Genomic DNA, 22,114 nt, shown 5'->3' with positions numbered 1-22,114 from the left:
ACATACCATACTCTCACTAAATATGTCACAGTGGTGCACAGGTTCTGAAATGGTCCTCAGTGATCCCTCTCCTGGTATTCAGGCAAGATGGATAATCCCCACCCCTTAACAGTGGGCTACATCTAGTGACCCACTTCTCTGGAATAGAAGAGTGCAAAAGTGATTGTATGTGACTTATTAGGTTACAAATAAGGTTACATCGCTCTCATCTTGCTAGCATTTTCTTACACATTCTGTTTCTCTGGTTATCACTGGCTTGCTGTGCTGAACCAAGCTGCCATGTGTTTCCTGCCCTATGGAGAGGTACATGCTGCAAAGAACTAGGACAGCCAGCAAGGATTCGAGGCCTTTGTTCCAACAACCCAAAATGGAATCTTGCCAACAAATGCATGAGTGAGCTTGGAAGCTAATCCTCCCTGGTGAAGCTTGAGCTGACTGCAGTCCTGGCTGATACCTTGATTGCAGCCTTTGAGACTCCAAACAAGAGGACCAAGGAAAGTCATACTCAGATTCCTCACCCAAAGAAACTATGACATCATGTTTGTTATTTTAGGGTGAAGTTCTGGGGGTTGTTACACAGAAATAGATAAATAATACAGTTGTCAAAAGACAAGAAATGTTTTTTAAAAATGATTTTGAGATTTATTTAAAAATTTTAACTTATATACATGTTTCTTTTTATTTCTGATTTACTAATAATTTTTTATAGCTCTGCTTTCTTGGATTAATTTATATAATGAATAATTTCGACTACATTTTCAACTACCTTTTTGATATTTCACCTAAATCATAAAATGTTTCTCCCAGCATTTATTATCATAATAAAATATCTTAGCTATAATTTCAACAATGTGAGACTATGTACAAATTTCAGTTAAATAGAAAATTAATCTGTAATTTAATAATGTGGCTTAATGAATTTTATAATTAATGTTTAATTTATTACTGCTTACATATTTAAAATTTTAATGTTATGAATTATAACATGTTAAACTCATGTGCTGTTAAGAAATAACATTTTAAATTATGTTTGTGTATGTATTTGTATGTATATTATTGTCACAACTGCATAAATAGATAATTATCTGGAGAATGTGAACAGCATTTGTATATACCTGGATGGTCAGATTGTGAAAGATGTCATATTTTCGTCCATTTTTAATGTCTATTTTTAATATTTTGACAATATGTATGCAATGTGTCAGACCAAAAAACATCATAACAACAAAATGAAAATGTAAATAAGGAATGCTACAAACAATCCATTTATTTTGTTTTATATTTTATTTTATTTTGTTTTGTTTTTTCAGTCAGGGTCTCGCTCTGTTGCCCAGACTGTGCAGTGGTGTGATCTTGGCTCACTGCAGCCTCAACCTCTCAGGCTCAAGCAACCCTCCCACCTCAGCCTCCCATGTAACTGGAATTACAGGGGCCTGTGCTGCCATGCCCAGCTAATTTTTTTTTTTTTTTTTGCAGAGATGGGTTTTACCATGTTGTCCAGGCTGGTCGTGAACTCCTGAGCTCAAGTGATCCGCCCACCTCAGCCTCTCAAACTGCTGGGATTACAGGCGTGAACCACCGCACCTAGCCAAACAATCATTTTAAGATTTTGTACTAAAGCATATCTTTTTTCATATAATTTTCCTATAAATGATTCCTACAAAAACATTTCTAGAGTCCAAGTTATAAATATGTATGGAACTGTAATTTAATGTCTAATGTATTAAAATATTTGTATTCCAGAATACATATTTTTTTAATATTTTTTCTTTTTTTTTTTTACTGAAGTGAATTTTTTTTGTTTATTAGTTTGTGTTTTAGAGATGGGGGTCTCCCTATGTTGCCTGGGTTAGACTCAAGCTTCTGGGCTCAACCAATTCTCCTTCCTCAGTCCCCTTAGAAACTGGGTCTACTGAGCTGAGTAATCTTAGCTGCAGTAAATATACTCCTCATTAGAGCACAAACTTAAAATTTAAGGCATTAAACTGGCTTTTTAAAATCTTAGATATTTTCATGTAAGAGAAGGAGTTCACACTACTATTTTAAGTCACATTTATATCACCACTTATGATTTATAACATATCTTTAAAAATTTTTCAGCCTTATTTCCTTTTTTTCCTGCTCAAATATATATTAAGTATCTAGTAGGTTATTTTAATATGCATTCCGTTAGAATTTTTTTAGGATTTTTAATTTTAGCATTGTTATTCAAGTGATACTCTTTTATTATTGTTTCTCTGTTAATTTCTTCAGTCTTTAGAGTCACACATTGAATATTTTCATAAATGGACTGAATATATGTTTCTATCTTTTCCTAGAATCTCGAACTCTATACTCAAATTATCTACTTTTTGAACTTGGTTTTTGATATTTCAATTAATACCAAGATTACTGATCTGTTTCAGTTTTTCTGTTTTGTTTCTATAACCCTTTAATTATTTCCACATCCTCTGAAGATGTACAATATATACGTTTATTTTTTAATGCTTTATTTCATCTTATGATTGTCATTTTGTTTGTGTTTATATTTGAGTTTTTAGATTTTTTTTTTCCTGTCTTATCCACCCTTACCCCCCATCGTTTGTATGTGGAAATGTACCATTGCTTTCCTATTTTGCTGCAAATTGGAAAGCATAGCTAGGGGTTTTCATTATTTTTGATTCCTCAGTTTTGTTTTAACTTGGGTTCAGCAGAATTTAATTATAAGCTATGTTCCAACGATTGCATATGTAAGATGTTTAAATTTAAAAAATGCTTCTTACAATTATATTAAATTATAGAATTTTTCTACTAACCTTGTCATCTACCTTATTCTTTATTTTGTGGCATTTATTATTTCCAAAGGGAAATATGAGGCAAGTTTAATGTTTATTTTTCTACAAGAATACTTTTTTCTTTTATTGCTTCTATTATTTTAGAATAATTTAAATACTATTTACATGAAATTTCTATGCCATTTCAATAATGGTTTCACAAAGATGATTCAATGGTTGACTCAGACCTATTGTTAGGTGTTAATAACAGAAATCTTTTACCAAGCACTTATTATTTTTTAGGTATTGTATTATATCAGTCATGCCCCAGACGTGTTCCACTGACCATCAGTGGTCCATGATCTTTGTTTTGGTCAATGAAAGTGTATGCACAAAAATTGAACATAACATTCGAAAATTGTATAGAAACTTGGCCAGCTTAGTGGCTCACTCCTGTAATCCCAGCACTTTGAGAGTCTGAGGTGGGTGGATCACTTGAGCCCATGAATTTGACGCCAGTCTGGCCAACATGGTGAAAACGCATCTCTGCTAAAAATACAAAAATTAGCCGGGCGTGATGTGGGTAGCCTGTAATACCAGCTACTCCGGAGGCTGAGGCAGGAGAATTGCTTGAACCAGGGAGGGGAGGTTGCAGTGAGCCGAGATCGTGACACTGCACCCCAGTCTGGGGGACAGAGTGAGACTTTGTCTCAAAAAATAATAATAAAATAAAATACTTAAAAACTTGTATGGAAACTTGCCACACAAAAAATTACAAATTGAATATTTAAATAATCTTTAGATAACACAACAGATTTAGAAAAAATTTGTTCTACTTCCATCTCATATTTCCTTTCCATTATCATAGTACTGTCTTAGACTTATGCTTACACATAAAATATAAAGTTATTATGTGTCCACACTAGGTAGGTCACTGGAAATCCAAAAATAATTTAGAATGCATCTGTAAGTAATCTCCTGTCTGCATGCTTCTCGCTTCTTCTCTTTTTTTTTTCTTTTGCCTTGAACTATCTTACGCCCCATTAATACATGACTCTTTGCTCTCTTTCCTCAAAGTGCTTGTGTTCAATATTAAATATTTTCAATAAAATACTTTTCATTAAAATAAGAAATAAATTTTCATAAGGTTTTAATTGATCAAATTGACTTCTAACCTTATTTTTAGTAGGGAAACTTCTTTTTCAAAAAGAAACCCAAACTAATCTCTAGTAAGAAGCTGAATTGCATTAATCTATCAAGTTACAATACTGGTGATGAGCCCTTCCCCTTCCCGTTCCCCTTCCCCTTTCCGTTCCCCTTCCCCTTCCCCTTCTCCTCCTTCCTTCCTTCCTTTCCTCCTCCTCCTCCTCCTCCTCCTCCTCCTCCTCCTCCTCCTCCTCCTCTCCTCCTCCTCCTCCTTCCTTCCTTCCTTCCTTTGGCACTGTTGCCCAGGCTGAAGCAAGCTATCCTCCTCCCTCAGCCTCTCAAGTAACTAGGACCACAGGCATGCAACACCACCCCTGGCTAATTTTTAACGTTTTTGTTTTGTTTTGATTTTTATGGGGATGGGTTCTAACTATGTTTCTCAGGGTGATGTCTCAAACTGCTTGGCTCAAGCAATTCTCTCACCTTGGCCTCTAAATTACTGGGATTACACGTAGAAGCCACGATTCCCAGCCTCAACATTTCTGCTGATTGATTAGTTTTTCTTTATTTTCCTTGCCAAAGAAACACTCACAAAATCACACCACTTCATACATACCTGTCTCCATACATACAACACCACCAGCACCACTAACAACATCTAGGACTCTGAAAACTGTTTCTAAACAGTTTTTACTTTAGTATATATAATATACTCTCAACGTCGGCCGGGCGCGGTGGCTCAAGCCTGTAATCCCAGCACTTTGGGAGGCCGAGACGGGTGGATCACGAGGTCAGGAGATCGAGACCATCCTGGCTAACACGGTGAAACCCCGTCTCTACTAAATATACAAAAAATTTGCCGGGCGTGGTGGCGCCTCGGGAGGCTGAGGCAGGAGAATGGCGGGAACCCAGGAGGCGGAGCTTGCAGTGAGCTGAGATCCGGCCACTGAACTCCAGCCTAGGTGACAGAGCGAGACTCCGTCTCAAAAAAAATAAAAAATTAAAAAAATTAAAAAAATAAAATACTCTCAACCTCTAGAGGTAAGTTGCATGTGGTGGTGATGTAGGACCACGAAACATGAATGGGACCACAGACCAGGTTTGCCACAAACAACTGCATTCTGCGTTTGTACACAGTCTGCTAAAATTACTTTATTTACAATATTTTGAGATAATTATTTAAAGTTATAAATATGTGAAAATTCTAGGCAGATATTAGGTGGTCAAATCCAAAGATGACTTGTGAAGATTAGCACAATTTAATACCTGTGGCTTTAAATAAACTTTTAATTTAAAGCAGTCTTACATTTGATGGAAAATTGCACAAATAGTACAGAACGTTTCTATACAATATACACCCAGTTATTTTTAATGACTATTATCATTATTGATATTTTACATCCATTATTAATATCTCACATTAGCATGGTATGCTTGTTACAAATAATGAACCAGTATTGAAATACTAGCAGTAATTAGTGCCTCTATTGTGTCAGATACCCTTAAGATTTACCTACTGTCATTCTACTGACCCAGTATCCCATCAGGACACTACATGACATTTAGTTGCCTTGACTCCTCAAGTTTATAGTGGGTATAACAGTTTCTCAGAATTGCGTATTTTTGGTAATCTTGACAGTTTTACGAAATTCTGGGCAGATAATTTGTGGAATGCCCCTCAAATGGAACTTATCTAATGTTTTCATCATGATTAAAATTGAGCTTACATGTTTTGAGGAGGCAGACCACAAAAGTGATGTATCATTTTATCACATTGTATCAAATATATTAAATCTATTATCATCAAAACTGTTATCATCAAATCTTATCATTTTTGATGTTCACCTTCTTCACCTTCAACCTGGTTGATGTAGTGTTTCTTTGTTAAGTGTCCTATTGCTAATTACATTTGTGATTCTTCCTATTTCCATATATTCTTTGAATGCAAGTCAGTATACATGCCCATAGTTAAGGAACTGGGAGTTATAATCCACCTCCTTGATGGCAGAGTATCTACCTAAAGTATTTGGAGTGTTCCTGCACTGAAGACATGTCTCTTCGTCATATATTTATTCAATAAGTTACATCAGTGTGGATTCATGGGTATTTATTTTATACTTTTTACTTAATCCAGTATTTTTGTTTTGCTGCTCAAAATTCATTCCCCTTTCACCATTGACAGTTTTCTTTGGGTTCCTGTGCTCCTTTGACATACCCGTATTATTGTGTGTATATGTTTGCTCAGTTTGTTTTCTGAGAATTTTCTGCTTTATTACATGAGAAGATGCTCCAGGATCATTTTGTATATTACTTGCACTAGTCTGAGTCTGCCATTTCTCTGTAGAGTCCTATGTCTTCTCATTGGATAATGTTATAATAAATTAAGATCCTGGCATCAGGTTTGTTACTACTGTGTTCCCATTGTTTCTAGCCCCTCTCACCTAACAGAGCAAGGAATAGATTTTCAAACACACACAGACATATATATGTATCCACACACACACATATGAAAATGTGTGTGTAGAACATATGTACGTAAGTTTGTGTGTAGAAATATATATATGAACATGCACACACACATACATATTTAGGTATTATGTATTAACCCATGTTTATACCCATATTTGTAGGAACATGCAAATCTATTTCTACATGTAATTATGTATGTTTATGTTAAGTTTAACATAGTTCATATTAAAATCTCCATTTCTAATCAATTTCCAAATCATTCTAGACCTCTTCTCAATTTTGTCTGTAATCTTTCACTCCAACAGTAAAAAACTTGATTCCCACAATCCACCATCCATTACCTTTAATGTTCAGTTTCAGTATAGATGCATAGCAGTATCAGAATTGTTAACCCTTTTCCTTGAGGGAGATAACTTTACGAAATAGAGTGTTTATGGATAATTCCTTTTGTATTTAATATTACATATGCCACTCATTTCCAAAGTCACTTAGGTGAGTGCCTTTTTCCCCACTCCTTTTAGTGAGGTCATTTCATATACTTACAATACAGTTTCGTTGTTGTTTTTAATTTGATCCCTTCTATCTAAACTTCTTTTAAAATTTGTATGAATTAAGATGTTCCTTGAGTTGTAAAATTTTATGTGTTTTGTCTAATGTAGCATATCATGTATCCATTATTATCGTGTCATACAGAATAGTTGCATTACCCTTAAAAAATACCCTACACTGGCTGGGCATGGTGACTCAATCCTGTAATCCCAGCACTTTGGAGGCCAAGGTGGGCAGATCACGAGGTCAGGAGATCGAGACCATTCTGGCTAACATGGTGAAACCCCGTCTCTACTAAAAATACAAAAAATTAGCCAGGTGTGGTGGTGGGCACCTGTAGTCCCAGCTACTTGGGAGGCTGAGGCAGGAGAATGGTGTGAACCCGGGAGGCAGAGCTTGCAGTGAGTCGAGATAGCACCACTGCACTCCAGCCTGGGCCACAGAGCGAGACTCCATCTCAAACAAACAAACAAACAAACAAAAACAAAACAAAACAAAAAAAACCCTATACTTCACGTGTTCAACTTTACTACCCCTTAATAATCTCTGATATTTTTATAGTCTTTTTAAAAATCATATACTAGGAATGATTATGTAATTTTTTTCAGTCTGGATTCTTTCACTCACTAATATTTATTTTAGATTCACCCATACCTTTGCGTTGTTAGATAGCTCATTTCTTTTTATAGTTGAGCAGCATTACATTGTAATGTATCTGTTTTGTTTTGTTTACTCATTTAGTTCTCTGATGCACCCCCCAGAGTAATCTATTTTCAGTATATTTAGCTTTTCCTTATTTAAGAATGGAAATGGCAGCTTCCAAGCTCTTTCCATGTTGGAGGTAAAAACAGAAGTCATACATACTTGTTTCGTGTGTGTGTGTGTTTCAATAGAAAATCTAGATAATACAGAATAAACTAAGATATAAAAAGCACAGAATCAAGGTCTGTTCTGATATTATCACATTATTCCAGAGTTATAATAAAAGGAATACACAGACATATGTATGACTTTGAAAATAAACTCTTACTATTGTAACAGGAGGAGAAATGTAGATTATAAAGAAGTTTCATCTCAGACAGTTCACGGAAACGGTATAAAGAAGCAAGTTTATTTTAGTACTTTAAAGAATAGGTATGTTAAAGCCACAAATACAGGTTTCTTTCCAGCTGCCATCCACAAACATGTATTTCTTTTTGCAACCCAGGTAATCAATGTTTTGAAATAGTACCTTTCTGAGGATTTTCTTTTTATTTCAGTAACCCTAATAATACGTTTTGTAAAATAAGCTAGGTGGCTCTTGTCAGTATAAGTAATATAATAACACAGACAAGAAGATTAATTGTCAGTAAATGCATACGTTAAATAAATCAATAATTATCTGTAGATTTAACATTTCCACTGAAAAACCTGTCAAATACTATAAATCTTTAAAATATACTCTGCTTTTTGAGTCCTGAGTTCCAACAATGGGACTGATTATCTTTTTTCTCAAAATTCTCTATGGGTACATATTTAGAGCACACTCAAGCTCTGTGTTCAAAATTTGAGAGCTCTTTGAGTCCTATTCTTTTTTTTTTTTTTTTAAGACAGAGTTTCACTCTTGTTGCCTGGGCTGGAGTGCAATGGCACGATCTTAGCTCACTGCAACCTCCATGTCCCAGGTTCAAGTGATTCTCCAGCCTTAGCCTCCGAGTAGCTGGGATTACAGGTGCCGACCAACATGCCTGGGTAATTTTTTTGTATTTTTAGTAGAGACGGGATTTCACCATGTTGGCCAGGCTAGTCTCAAACTCCTGACCTCAAATGATCTGCCCCCTTCAGCCTCCCAAAGTGTTGGGATTACAGGTGTGAGCCACTGTGCCTGGCCAAGTCTATTCTTGATATATCCTCACAATATAACTCTTTTTGTACTATTACTTGTCCCTTTCTGTCATTCTCTATTCTGTTCTTCATGGCCATGGAAGATAAGAAAATATGTACAGATGTATTAATATATGCATATGTATAGTCTATGTATATTTTACCTATTACAAGTATCTATCAAAATTCCCCAAAATTGGTTAGCACTGTCTTTAATTTTAAGCCAATAACTTCTGCCACATTTATCCAGTTATAAAAAGTTATATATAAACAAAATTTTAAATATTCTGTAAGAACTGCAGCCATGAGCCACATAACAACATTCTGGTCAATGACGGTCTGCATATTTGATCGTTCCATAAGATTATAAGACTATATTTTGACTGTACCTTTTCTATGTTTGTACATGTTTAGATGCACAGCTACTTACCATTGTGTTAGAATTACCTATAGTATTCAATAGAAGAACATGCTGTATAGCTTCACAGTCTAGCAGCAATAGGCTCTTCCATACAGTCTATGTGTGTAGTAGGTTCTACCACCTTGGTTTGTGTAAGTACACTCTATGATGATCACACAATGAAAAAATTGCCTAATGATGCTTTTCTTAGAATGTATCCCCATCCTTAAGCAATACGTGATACGTATTCAAATACGTATTCAAATAGTAAATGAAATAGGATTAAATCCTTAACAAGCCAAATATCCTTTTGTTAAGATAAAACCACAGGTGGCTTTTCTATTTCAGTGCAAAAATAGCTTGTTCACAAAATAAGATTAAACCAAGTGCCAATTTCACAATGCTTACCCAGCTTAATGTTCCAAAATCTGTGGAAAATTTATGGTAAATTTCATACACCAATTTATTTTCTTCCATATAATTAGCAAGGCCAAGTAGTTTTATTTAATTTGCCTTTATTAAAACTTCTATTCACTTAAAATAATAGAAATATTACTCAGAATAGATAGGGAATTTTAATGTAATCCATAAAAATTTCTTGTTCTTTATCTATTTTACTAAAACAGGCAGTTCACGGTGTACAACTCTTACTGAAAATGCAAAGGTAAAAGCATGCTTCTCTGGGCCTCTGTTCTGTGTAACTGTGCATTTCTCTTTTCTCTTTGCTCTCTCTCTCTCACACACACACGCACACACACTCACATATAAAAACCTGCATGTATACACATATATTTTTCTGCTCGATTAATATAGATGGGAGTCTAGAACAAACAACAAAGTTTGTGTTGAATGTAAATAAAGCAAATAGATGTATTTACTTTACAGTCCAGAAACAGCCATGATGTAGATATAGTCAATTGTTGGAGCGGTCATTGCTGTTTGTTGTTAGACATTTATCAGAGTCTTAATATGTTAGAATAGAAAGGCATCTAATCATGCTGAAAAAAGTGTACACACAAACACACCACAGTTTACCATATATATAATAACAATGATGCGCATTCAAATATTCCTTTCTTTATTAGCATTCACTGTGGACTGAACACAAATACAAAATCCTTTTGAATTTGATGCTCTTTCAACTTTTAATATCTTACATCTGTGACCCCCTTCTATATAGAGGTTAATGTCATATTATATTGAGACACCTCGGACCAGTGCAGAGGGAAATAATTGTTTTTTCTTCGCATCCCCACACCATTCATAGTCTGTATGGATTATAACATGAATCATTACCATGCCGAAATATAATTTTCAGTTTACTTCCCTCTTTCATCATAACGTTAGGTCCTTCGTGGAAACATCTTAGTTCATTATCCCTTTGATTACATTATATTTTTCCTAGAGCCTAATAAAATTCATGAATATTTTTGTTTCTGTTTATATAAATGACACAAAATTCAATTTTTTATTTCTTTAAATATTCTTCCTAACTATACATGATGTTTTAACCATTTTTAGTATGTATTCAGCATTTCAGGTAATTATTTTCCCCCCATTTTCTGGCTTCCTATTGCAACAGATCTCACCCTGCGAAATACTGCATAGTTATCTGAGTGTTACAATTACCTGAAGTAGTGTCATGGTAATGAATAATTTGATTATGAATGTTAGACAATAGGCTGAAATTTTCATACCTATTTTATTGTCATTCTTTATATATTAGAAGAAGTTTCTACATTGAATTTTCTTTTTAAAAATATTTTATTTATTTTTGAAACATTTAATTGAAAAATATAGATTATACACATTCAAAGTATACAATGTGATGACTTGACACATATACACCATGCAATGATTAACATAATCAAATTAATTGACACATCCATCGTCACCCATGCTGTACTTTAGATACTCAGAACTTGTTCGTCTTATAACTGAAAGGTTGTACCATTTGACTAATATATTTCTATTTCCCCTATTTCCCAGTGGGGGAAGTATCTTGGCAATGTCAATATGTTTCCATATCTTGGCAACATCATTGCTACTTCAATGAAAATGAGGGGATGCAGGGGGTGCAGATATTTCTCTGACATATTTATTTCATTTCCGTTGACTGTGTATCCAAAAGTGAGACTGCTAGAATGTATAGTACTTCTATTTTTAATGTAAGAAAAAGCTTCCATATGGTTTTCATAATGGCTATGCCAATGTAATGCCAATATACATTCTGACCAAGGGTGTGCAGGGTTCCCTATTCTCTATTCAGTCTTTGCTCATTTTTTAATTGGAGTGTGTGTGTGTGTCTGTGTGTTCGCTATAGAGTTGTGTGAGTTCCTTACATATTTTGAATATTAACACCTTATCAGATATACAATTTGCAAGCTTTTTACCCATTTCATAGGGTGCCTTTTTATTTTGTGTATATTTTCCCTTTGCTTGCAAAAGCTTTTTAGCTTGACATGGTCTCACTTTATTTTTCCTTTTGTTCTATTTGCTTTTGATGTCACATTAAAAAAAAAAAAAAACCATAATGCCAAATCCAATGTCAAGGAGGTTTTTTTCCTATGTTTTCAAAGTTCCAAGGCATAAAATCAGCATACAAATCAGTTGCATTTCTTTATATTAGCTGGACACTATTGGAAAGAAAATTAAGAAAATGATTCCATGCACAATAGAGTCAGAGAGAAAAAAATATTTACGAATAAATTTAACCAAGGAAGTAAAAGATCTATACCAAAAAAAAAAAAAAAGAACAAACAAACAAAAATAAAATATAAGACATGAATGAATGAATTTGACGAAGTCACAAATAAATGGAAGGATCAAATATGCAAATATTTCTCTTGTACATGGATTGGAAGAATTGATATTATTAAAATTACCATATTACCCAAAGCAATCTACAGATTCGATACAATTCCTATTGATACAGACGCGGGGCAGGGAAGTGCTGGGTAGAGAAAGGCAGTTCCCTGGCTAGGGATCTAGCTCCTGTCCTGTGTCCACGGACCTAGGTGAGGACAAGCACTCCTGCCTTCATGCCCATATGTTGCATTATCCAAGACCACCCTGGCCCACCATGCCCCCATCCTGTGCCTATAGAAATCCCAAGACCCTAGCTAGCAAAGCACAGCTGCTGGATATCCAGAGGAACACTTCAAAGAAGAAGATGCAAGCGGCTGGATGTTGAGGGGAGCACACCTGTGGAAAAGCACACCAACACACTTGCAAGCCATCCACCCGTAGAATGATGCCGAGTTTGGCCAGGGTGGTCAGAGGAGAGCCCGGGCCACTGAGAAGCTCAACTCTAAGGGAAAACCATCTCCCTTCTGGCTCCCCCATCTGCTCAGAGCTACTTCGACATGATAAAACCTTGCACTCATTCCCCAAGCCCACGTGTGAGCCAATTCTTCCAGTACACAAGACAAGAACCTGGGATACAGAAAGCCCTTTGTTCTTGAGATAAGGCAGGGGTCTAATTGAGCTGACTAACACAAGCTGCCTACAGACGGCTAAACTATATTTAAATATAATTTATAATGTTCACAGTGGTAATATATGTAGCAAATGAATTGATCAATAGATTACAAAATTAGTTCCCCTGGCTTACTATGTGTAGATAATGAAGAAGGAGAGTGGAGAAGCTTTACTTAAAACTGTAACACAATGTTGAAGTAGGTCAGTTGCTTATATATAGCCATGAATGTCTTGTTCTAGTTTCACTAACATATTGAAGTCTCATGTAAAACTAGTCTTCAGATGACTGTCAAAAAGTTACTAAGCATTACTAATTCCTATCATATAAAAAATAAATGCTAGGAAGGAAAACTCTAAACTTATGCCCAAAAGGATTTATTTTATTTTCACTGTATTTCTGTATTGGCTATCATTAGAAAGCTAGTATGTGCACTAAACTTTGTTGTTTATATTTTAGAAACAACAAGCTATGTTTCTCAGGCAAAAATACTTGGGGAAATATATAATGGCTACCTTAAAACCCAAATAAGTCTACCCAGTGGTCATATTTAAGAACAAAATAATAAAAATATCCAGAAGGTTTAACATCCCAAACATAGGCCATTTCTCAGATGAACAGATTATACAGTTGATTTCCTAGAAGACTACCTATCTGAACTGGAAAGAGAGTGGAGCACCTTGCTAAAATAACTATTGGACCTAACTTCAGACTCTCTTGTTTGTGGATAAACCTAGCTCCTTAACACTTTAAAAAATATTCTATATAATATGCGTTCCTAAATTGTTTAGGAAGTTTCCTAAATAGTTAGCATTTGGTTGTACTCTAATATAACTTGTTTATATTTTGGTTAAATAAACTTGTTTAAACTTGTTTATATTTTGGTTAAATAACATGTCAGGATATTTATTCATAGTTGCAAGACTATAGCTAAATTATTCCCTGATTTTTCAATTATATATTATATTCAACTGAATGAATTCAATTGGAAATGGTTTAATGTGCATAATGAAGCATTATAATTAACATCAAGACCATTCTAATCTAAATAGCCTCTTTTCATGTTCTTCTCAACAATAAATATATTCTAGTCAGATAATGCAGTTTGAATTGAGCTGGCTGATAATAATTAATTAAATCAATATAAATATTTAGAGAATCAGAGAGAATAAAATTTGAAAAGTGATTTTAAATATTTTGCTTTTTGCAAACATATGAATATTTTTATTCAAATACCAGTATTTTAATCTTTAGTCACATGATCAAATGTATGTGTAGTCACCTTCCCTTCATTTTCACTTCATTTTACTTGGGAAATATTCCAAAGTAGGCAAAGTTTCTCTTTAGGGAATTGCTATCTGAGCTACAACTTCAAATACTACATTCACACTTAAAGTTCCTATGTTATCACTGCCGTACCCTCTCGCACCTCTCCTGCTAGCTGCATGGGCTAGGTACTTCATATTCATCTCACTCACATATTCACAATTTTAGCAAAGACTTGAGTGGTTACAAATGTAGTTGGTGTGGTTAAGGCAAAGTTATATACTTTGTTGCATCTTCCCAAAAATCTAGCCTAGTTTAGTGATGTGTTAATGTCTGTAGATTTCTATAGTAAAATAAGGAAAACATGGTTAGTGCTTTAAAAATGAAGTACCATGGACTTTCAGCAGGGTGATGGATCTCTTCTTATTGATATATAAAACATACTCCTCACAACCATTGTGTTAAAGTAGAAGAATATTTACTTCTACTGGAAGTAAGGTTAGAAGGCAGAGCACCAATATTACCTACCATATTATTATAGAAGAAGATCATGTAGTTTTTAGATCATAACAATGATTAATTTCAGTGGTATAATCAGTTTACATATGATACATTATATTAATCAGTTTATATATGAAAACTTAGAGATTGAAAAACAAATTCATCAACATTTATGTTATTCTTTAAATTTAGTAATTTTAAAATGAATTAAAATAAAAATTAAACAGTATGTCCAAAGATTTTAGATTGATACAGACAAAATTTTTTGTGGAATTTGATGTAGATAAGAATTAACAAAATAGGTATTGAATATGTACTTGGCTAAGTATAATGTAAGAAAAGATGAACGATAGATTAGTCTTAATTCAATAATTCTAAATATATTATTGTTAAAATTTATCTATTTGAGATGTCTTCATCATAAACTGAGAGATTACTTACAAAAGTTGTAATGAATAAACCTGAACAAAATAAATTAGTTTTTTCTTTATATTTTCATACTTAATAATTATTGGTTATTAAGTGCTGTACATGGGCTACCAAGTTGTATTAGGTTTTTGGCATTGCTATAAAGAATACTTGAGACTGGGTAATTTATAAAGAAAAAACTTTAATTAGCTCAAGGATCTGCAAGCTTTACAGAAAGTATGATGCCAGCATCTGTTTCTGGCAAGGCCTCAAGAAGCTTACAATCATGGCAGAAGCATGAGGAGAAGTAGACACATCACATAGTGAGAGCAGAAGCAAGAAAGAGAGAGGTGAGGTTCCATACTCCTTTAAATAACCAGATCTCATGTGAACTAACAGTGAGAATGCAGTAATTATCATGAGGACAGCACAAAGTCACTCATGAAGGACCCATCCCCATGATTGAAACACCTATCACCAGGTCCCACTTACAACATTGGTGATTATGTTTCAACATGAGATTTGGAGGGGACTAACATCAAAACCATGTTATTCATCCCAGACCCCCTAAATCTTATGTCCTTTTCATGTTGCAAAATACAATATCTCCTCCCAATAGTTCAGTACATTCTTAACTTGTTTCAGCATTAAGTCCAACAACCTAAGCCTCACCTGAGAATCATCACCTTCTGCCTATAAGCCTGTAAAATAAAAACAAGCTATTTACTTCCAAGATAAAATGGTGGTACAGGCACTGAACAAATGTTCCCATTCCAAAAGGGAAAAGTCACCCAAAAGAAAGAGTCAAACAGGCCCCATGCAAGTCTGAAACTCAGCACAGCAGTCATTAAATTCTAAAGCTCCAAAATAATCTCCTTTGACTCCATGTCCCACATCCAGGACACACTGATGCAAAGGGTGGGCTCCCAAGGCTTGGACAGGTCCACTTCTTTGGCGTTACAGGGTACAATCCCTGTGGCTGCTGTCACGGGTTGGACTTGAGTGCCTGCAGATTTTCCATGCTTAGGTTGTAAGCTGCCAGTGACTCTATCACTATTGGATGTGGAAGGTGGCATCCCCCTACCCATACCTCCACTAGAAAGTGCCCTGTGGAGACTCTGTGTGGGGACTCCAACTTCACATTTCCCCTCTGCACTGCCATAGTAGAGATTCTCTGTGAGGGCTCCAGCCCTGTGACGGGATTCTGCTTGGACACCTAGGCTTTCTTATACATCCTCTGAAATCTAGGTGGAGCTGCCAATCTTGCATTCTGTGTGCCTTCAGGCTTAACAAAACATGGAAGCTGCCAATGTTTACAGTTTGTGCCTTTCAGAGCAGTGGCCAGAGATGTTTCTGGGACACTGTGACCTGAAGCTGGGGCCAGCGTAGCCTCAATGCAGAACTCAATGGCCCAAGGTGGCACAGGGCAGCAGGGCCCTCAGTCTGATCTCCCAAATTATTCTTTCCTCCTAGGCCTCTGGGCCATGGATGGGAAGGAATCCCTTGAAGCCTTCTGAAATGTCATTGAGTCCTTTTTCCCATTGCCTTGGATAGTAGTATTTGGCTCTCTTTTAGTCATGCTAATCTCTCTAGCAAGTGGTTGCTCCACTGCCTCCTTAGATTTCTTTTCTGCCACAGGGCCACACTGCAAATTTTCTAAACTTTTACAGTCTGCTTTCCTTTTCATTATAAATTCCAACTTTAAGTCTTCCCTTTATTCCTGGGTATCTAATCTTAGATTATTAGAAGCTGCCCAGGTCACCCCTTGAGGACTTTGCTGTTTAGAAATTTATTCTTCCAGATACCTGATGTCATTACTCTTAAGTTCAACTCTCCACAGATACCTAGGATGTGGACACAATGCCCCAAAGCTCTTTACTGTGGGACACTACAGGTGACTTTTACTCCAGTTCCCAATAAATTCCTCATTTTCATCTGAGACCTCATTAGCCTGGCCATCACTGTACATATTACTATCAGCATTTTCTTCACAATCATTTAACCAGTCTCTAAGCAATTCTAAACTTTCTCTCATCTTTCTGTCTTCTTCTGAGTCCTCAAAACTCTTCTAGCCTCTGCTCATTACCCTGTTTCAAAGCCAGTTCCACATTTTCAGTTATCTTTATAGCAATGCCTCACTCTTTGATACCAATGTTCTGTATTAGTCTGCTTTTGCATTGCTGTAAAGGAATACCTGAGCCTTGGTAATTGGCTCACAGTTCTGTAAGTTTTACAGGTAGCATGGTGCCAGTGTGTGCTTCTTGTGAGCCTCAGGAAGCTTACAATCATGACAGAGAGCATATGGGAGGAGGCCCATCATAGGAAGCAAGAGAAAGAGTGTTGTGGGAAGTCAGGGACCCTGAACAGAGGGACCAGCTGGAGCCGAGGCAGGAAAACACATATTGTGAAGATTTTGTGGACATTTATTACTTCCCCAAATTAATACTTTTATAATTTCTTATACCTGTCTTTACTGCAATCTCTGAACATAAATTGTGAAGATTTCATGGACATTTATCACTTACCCAATCAATACTCATAATGTCCTATGCTTGTCTTTACTTTAATCTCTTAATCCAATCATCTTCATAAACTGAGGATGTATGTCACCTCAGGACCCTGTGATGATTGCATTAACTGTACAAATTCTTTGTAAAACATGTGTGTTTGAATAATATGAAATCAGTTCACCCTGAAAAAGAACAGAATAACAGTGATTTTTCAAGGAACAAGGAAAGATAACCATAAGGTCTGACTGCCTGCAAGGTTGGGCAGAAAATAGCCATATTTTTCTTCTCACAGAGAGCCTATAGACGGATGTGTGAGTAGGAGAAATATCACTGAATTCTTTTCCCAGCAAGGAATATTAATAATTGATAACCCTGGGGAAGGAATGCATTCCCAGGGATAGGTCTATAAACGGCCACTCTGGGAGTGTCTGTCTTACGCAGTTGAGATAAGGGATGAAATACGCCCTGGTCTCCTGCAGTGCCCTCAGACTTACTAGGATTGGGAAATTCCAGTCTGGTGAATTCTAGTCAGACCAGTTGTCTGCTCTCGAACCCTGTTTCCTGTTAAGATGTTTAAAAGACAATGTGTGCCCAGAGGGACATGGACCCTCATCAGTAATTCTAATTTCACCCTTGCCTTGTGATCTTGCTCTGCCCTTTTGCCTTGTGATATTTTATTGCCCTTTGAAGCATGTGATCTCTGTGACCCATTCCCTATTTGTACACCCCTCCCCGTTTGAAATCCCTAATAGAAACTTGCTGGTTTTGCAGCTTGGAATCACCATCATGATCCTACCAGTATGTGATGGCACCCCCAGAGGCCCAGCTGTAAAATTTCTTCCTTGGTACTCTTTCTCTTTATTTCTCAGACCAGCTGACACTTAGGAAAAATAGAAAAGAACCTACGCTGAAATATTGGGAGCTGGTTCCCCCAATAAGAGAAGGTGGAAGTGCCACAATCTTTTAAACAACCAGCTTTCATGTGAACTAACAGTAAGAACACACTTATTATTGTGAGGACAGCACCAAGACGTTCACGATAGATCTGTCCCCATGATCCAAACACTTTCTACCGGTCTTCTCCTCCAAGATTGGGGATTTCATTTCAACATGATATTTGTAAGGGACAAATATCCAAACCACATCACAAGTGCTATACATATATTAGTATATATTGTCCTCTAAGTCCAATAATATTAATGTGACTATTTTATAATGAGCAATCTAAGAAAATTAAAATAGATATGCAACTTGAGTAATTTTACAGAACTTATAAGCAGATGAGTTAGTGCTTGTGCTACACAAAAAAACAAAGAACTGAAAATACAGTGACACATTCAAGATAAACAGGTATTTCTCTTTCACACAGCAGTTCAAAGGTAATTAGTTGCCAGGGATAAAGGCAATCTACCATTCTCATATATGTTTTCCACCTCTTGGGTCAAGGTAGCTATTTCCTTTGTTTCCATCAAGAAGAGGGCAAGGCTAAGGAGTAGTCACATAATTCTTTCTTGGGTGTGGATCATAAGAGGCTTGTATAATTGTTGCTTTCATCTCATTGGGCAGAATGTGGTCCCAACAAGGAAAAATGATCTGGAACGTATAATATCAAATACATTTCACACATAACCAGCTAAAATTTGGCAGTATTAGGATTAAATAAGGGGAGTCTGAATATTGGTGAACAACCATTAGACTTGCTACAGTGGAAGCTGAAGTAAAATTTTGATCCTCATATATAGCCTAGAAGTGGGATTGCTAGCCCATGTTCCCTTCAGCAATATTCATGATATCCAAGATAATGGGCATAACTCAAATGTCTATCAACTGATGAAATGGATAAAGAAAATGTGATATATTTACACAATGGAATATTAATTAACCTTACAAATGGAGGAAATCCTCAAAAATTTAACAATATAGATGATAAGGTTTGGATTTGTGTTCCCATCCAAATCTTATGTGGACTTGGAGGACGGGGCTGATGGGAGGTAATTGGATCATGGGGGCAGATCTCTTCCTTGCTCTTCTCATGATAGTGAGTGAGTTCTTATGAGATCTGATGGCTTAAAAGGGTATGGCACTTCCCCCTTCTCTCTGTTTCTCTCCTACCGCCATGTGAAAACGTGCTTGCTTCCCCTTTGCCCTCTGCCATGATTGTAAGTTTCCTGAGGCCTCCCAGTCATGCTTTCTGTTAAGTCTCCAGAACTGTGAGTCAATTAAACCTGTTTTCTTCTATTTCACTACCTGAAGTTACCCAGTTTCAAGTAGTTCTTTATAGCAGTGTGAGAATGAATTAATACAATAGATGAAGCAAAAGAATATGACGGCAAGTGAAATAAACTAGATGCAGGAAGACAAATACAGTATGATTTTACTTATACGTGGAATCTACATCATCAAACTCATAAGAACAGAGAGTACAATCGTGGTTATTAGGGGTTGAGGGATTGAGAAAATAGGTAGACGCTGTTCCAGGGGTACAAAGATCTAATGTACAAAAATGTGACTATAGTTAACAATATCATATTGGACAACTGAAATTTGCTAAGAAAGTAGATGTTCATTATTCTCCTCATGAAAATAAAAGAAAAATAATGAGGATAAGAGAAAGACAGAAAAATAGAAAGGAAATGTTAACTATATGAAGTGATGGATATGTTAATTAATTAGCTTGATTGTGATGACTGTGTCACAATGTCTGTGTGTGTATATATGTATATATCAAATCATAAAATTTGACACCTTTAAGTTGTCAACCATACTTCAATAAAAATGGTGGGGGTGGGCTGGGGAGTGCGGATATCTACAACTCCCAATGCTATTTAATCTCTATACCACACTAATTCCGCTTACTTCTCTGCACTCACATCCCATCTGATTCCAATGGTCAGTATATTATTCCTGTGTTATTTAGCATTAATTATCCCTGGCCTATTTTCTTCACTTTGCTGCTTAATTTTTGAGCACAGGGTATATACGTATATACATATACATTTGTGTGTGTGTGCATATATATATGTTTCACATTTGCTGACCTACTTAAAATATATACCTAATTAAACCATAAATTAGAATGAATACACTTGTTGCCTGAGTGATCATATTCTTCAGTACAGTTTTATTATTGTTGTTTTCTGTTAATTTGGGCAGGATAGAAAAAGAAACAATTTGCACTTACAAAACTTTTGAACTACATTGCATATTTTATCATGTAAACATTTATTTTGGTGAATTTTCACTAAAAAGTAGATATGAACTATTTAAAAACATTCCTGGTAGTGTTGGTGCACTTACTATGCACACTGTTTTCATGATTGTTTATTTCATACCCTATTATTTATCTAGGTTTTTGTTAGAAATTAGTTTGCTACTTCAGAGACCAGCGAAATGTTTTTGGTGAAGTTATACATCTATCAGATGGCAAAAAAAAAAAAAAAAATTGTTTCTTAGTTCCCTTAACTTCTGCATCTTCCAATGAATAAAACATTGTTTTTCTAGATGGTTTATTTTCTGGTTGAATTATTTTTTGATGCTCTGTATCCATGATTCCTAAAGCTGGCAACATATCAGCTTCACTTGGAAACTTTTTTTTTTTTATTGTTTGTTTAAGAAGACTCCTGTTCACTTACCCCAAAGGATTCAGATTTCATATGTGAGGAAAGAAGACTAGCAACATGTTTTTTAAAGGAGCCCAAGGTTAACCTTTATTTGGAACCAGGCTTGGAAACAATTCTTAAACATGAGGCAGAATGCAAGAGTATTTACCAGCTCAGGTTTTGGGATCAGAAATATAGGATTGTGTTCTAACTACACAACTCATTGGCTATGGATTAGAAGGAGTTTCATTAATCTAAAAGAGAGAAAAAAAGTTCTAAGTGAAGCATGAGACACTAGATAAGCAAACAATACATGTTAGCATTATTATTATTATTATGGAGATGTTTCAGTAATTTTTTCAGATATACAACTCTTTTACTAATATATACTGTTTGGCATGATCTGTTAATTTAAAAATTGTAACTACATGTATTTTTATTGTATTTCAGTTCTTGTTATTAAAAGAATATACAATTATGGGGGAAATAGTGAACTTGAAAGATCTGTACCCACTCAGATCTTTTTTATTTCTTTCTAGGTAGCAGAAACTTCATCCAGACATTAGGCTTATATCCAAGAGCAAATCCGGCAAAATATCTGCCCTTATGGAACTCATTAAACTTCTAGTGGGTGGTAAAAAGAAACAATTCAAATAAATGTTTGTTTGTTTGTTTGTTTGTTTGAGATGGAGTCTTCCTCTGTCGCCCAGGCTGGAGTACAGTGGTATGATCTTGGCTCACTGCAACCTCCACCCCCCAGATTCAAGTGATTCTCCTGCCTCAACCTCCCAAGTAGCTGGGATTATAGGCACCTATCACCATGCCTGGCTAATTTTTGTATTATTTTTTTTTAGTAGAGATGGAGTTCCACCATCTTGGCCAGGCTGTTCTTGAACTCCTGACCTCATGATCCACCCACCTTGGCCTCCCAAAGTGCAGGGATTACAGGCGTGAGTCACTGCTCCTGGCCCCAAATAAATGTTTTAATAATAAGAGTAATGCAGTAAAGGCAGAGAAAATAGGATAAAGATATGGTGGCAATTGTAATTTGCATGTCTCAGAAGACCTCACTATGAAGATGACAGTTGACAATACCTGAAGAAGTCACTTGAGACATGTAAATATCTGGGGGAAGCGCATTTCAGGTAATGAAAAGTGCTGGTACAAAGGCC

At 35.7% G+C, this 22,114-nt stretch overlaps 1 long non-coding RNA gene across 1 annotated transcript in view; it reads left to right on the top strand.

Annotated features, from left to right (window-relative positions):
• Window positions 1-1,352: 1,352 nt before the first annotated feature.
• LOC117063402 overlaps window positions 1,353-22,114 on the top strand; it is a 56,570-nt gene continuing 35,808 nt past the window's right edge. The window contains exon 1 of the long non-coding RNA XR_004428906.1: window positions 1,353-1,413. This is a non-coding gene — a long non-coding RNA (uncharacterized LOC117063402). The remainder of the gene's footprint in view (window positions 1,414-22,114) is intronic.

Source organism: Trachypithecus francoisi, unplaced genomic scaffold (assembly GCF_009764315.1).
Source record: "Trachypithecus francoisi isolate TF-2019V2 unplaced genomic scaffold, Tfra_2.0 Lachesis_group18, whole genome shotgun sequence".
In the NCBI taxonomy this organism is placed as follows: Eukaryota; Metazoa; Chordata; class Mammalia; order Primates; family Cercopithecidae; genus Trachypithecus; species Trachypithecus francoisi.
Note: the sequence above shows the minus strand (reverse complement) of the source record. Positions and strands in the feature narration are given on the sequence as shown.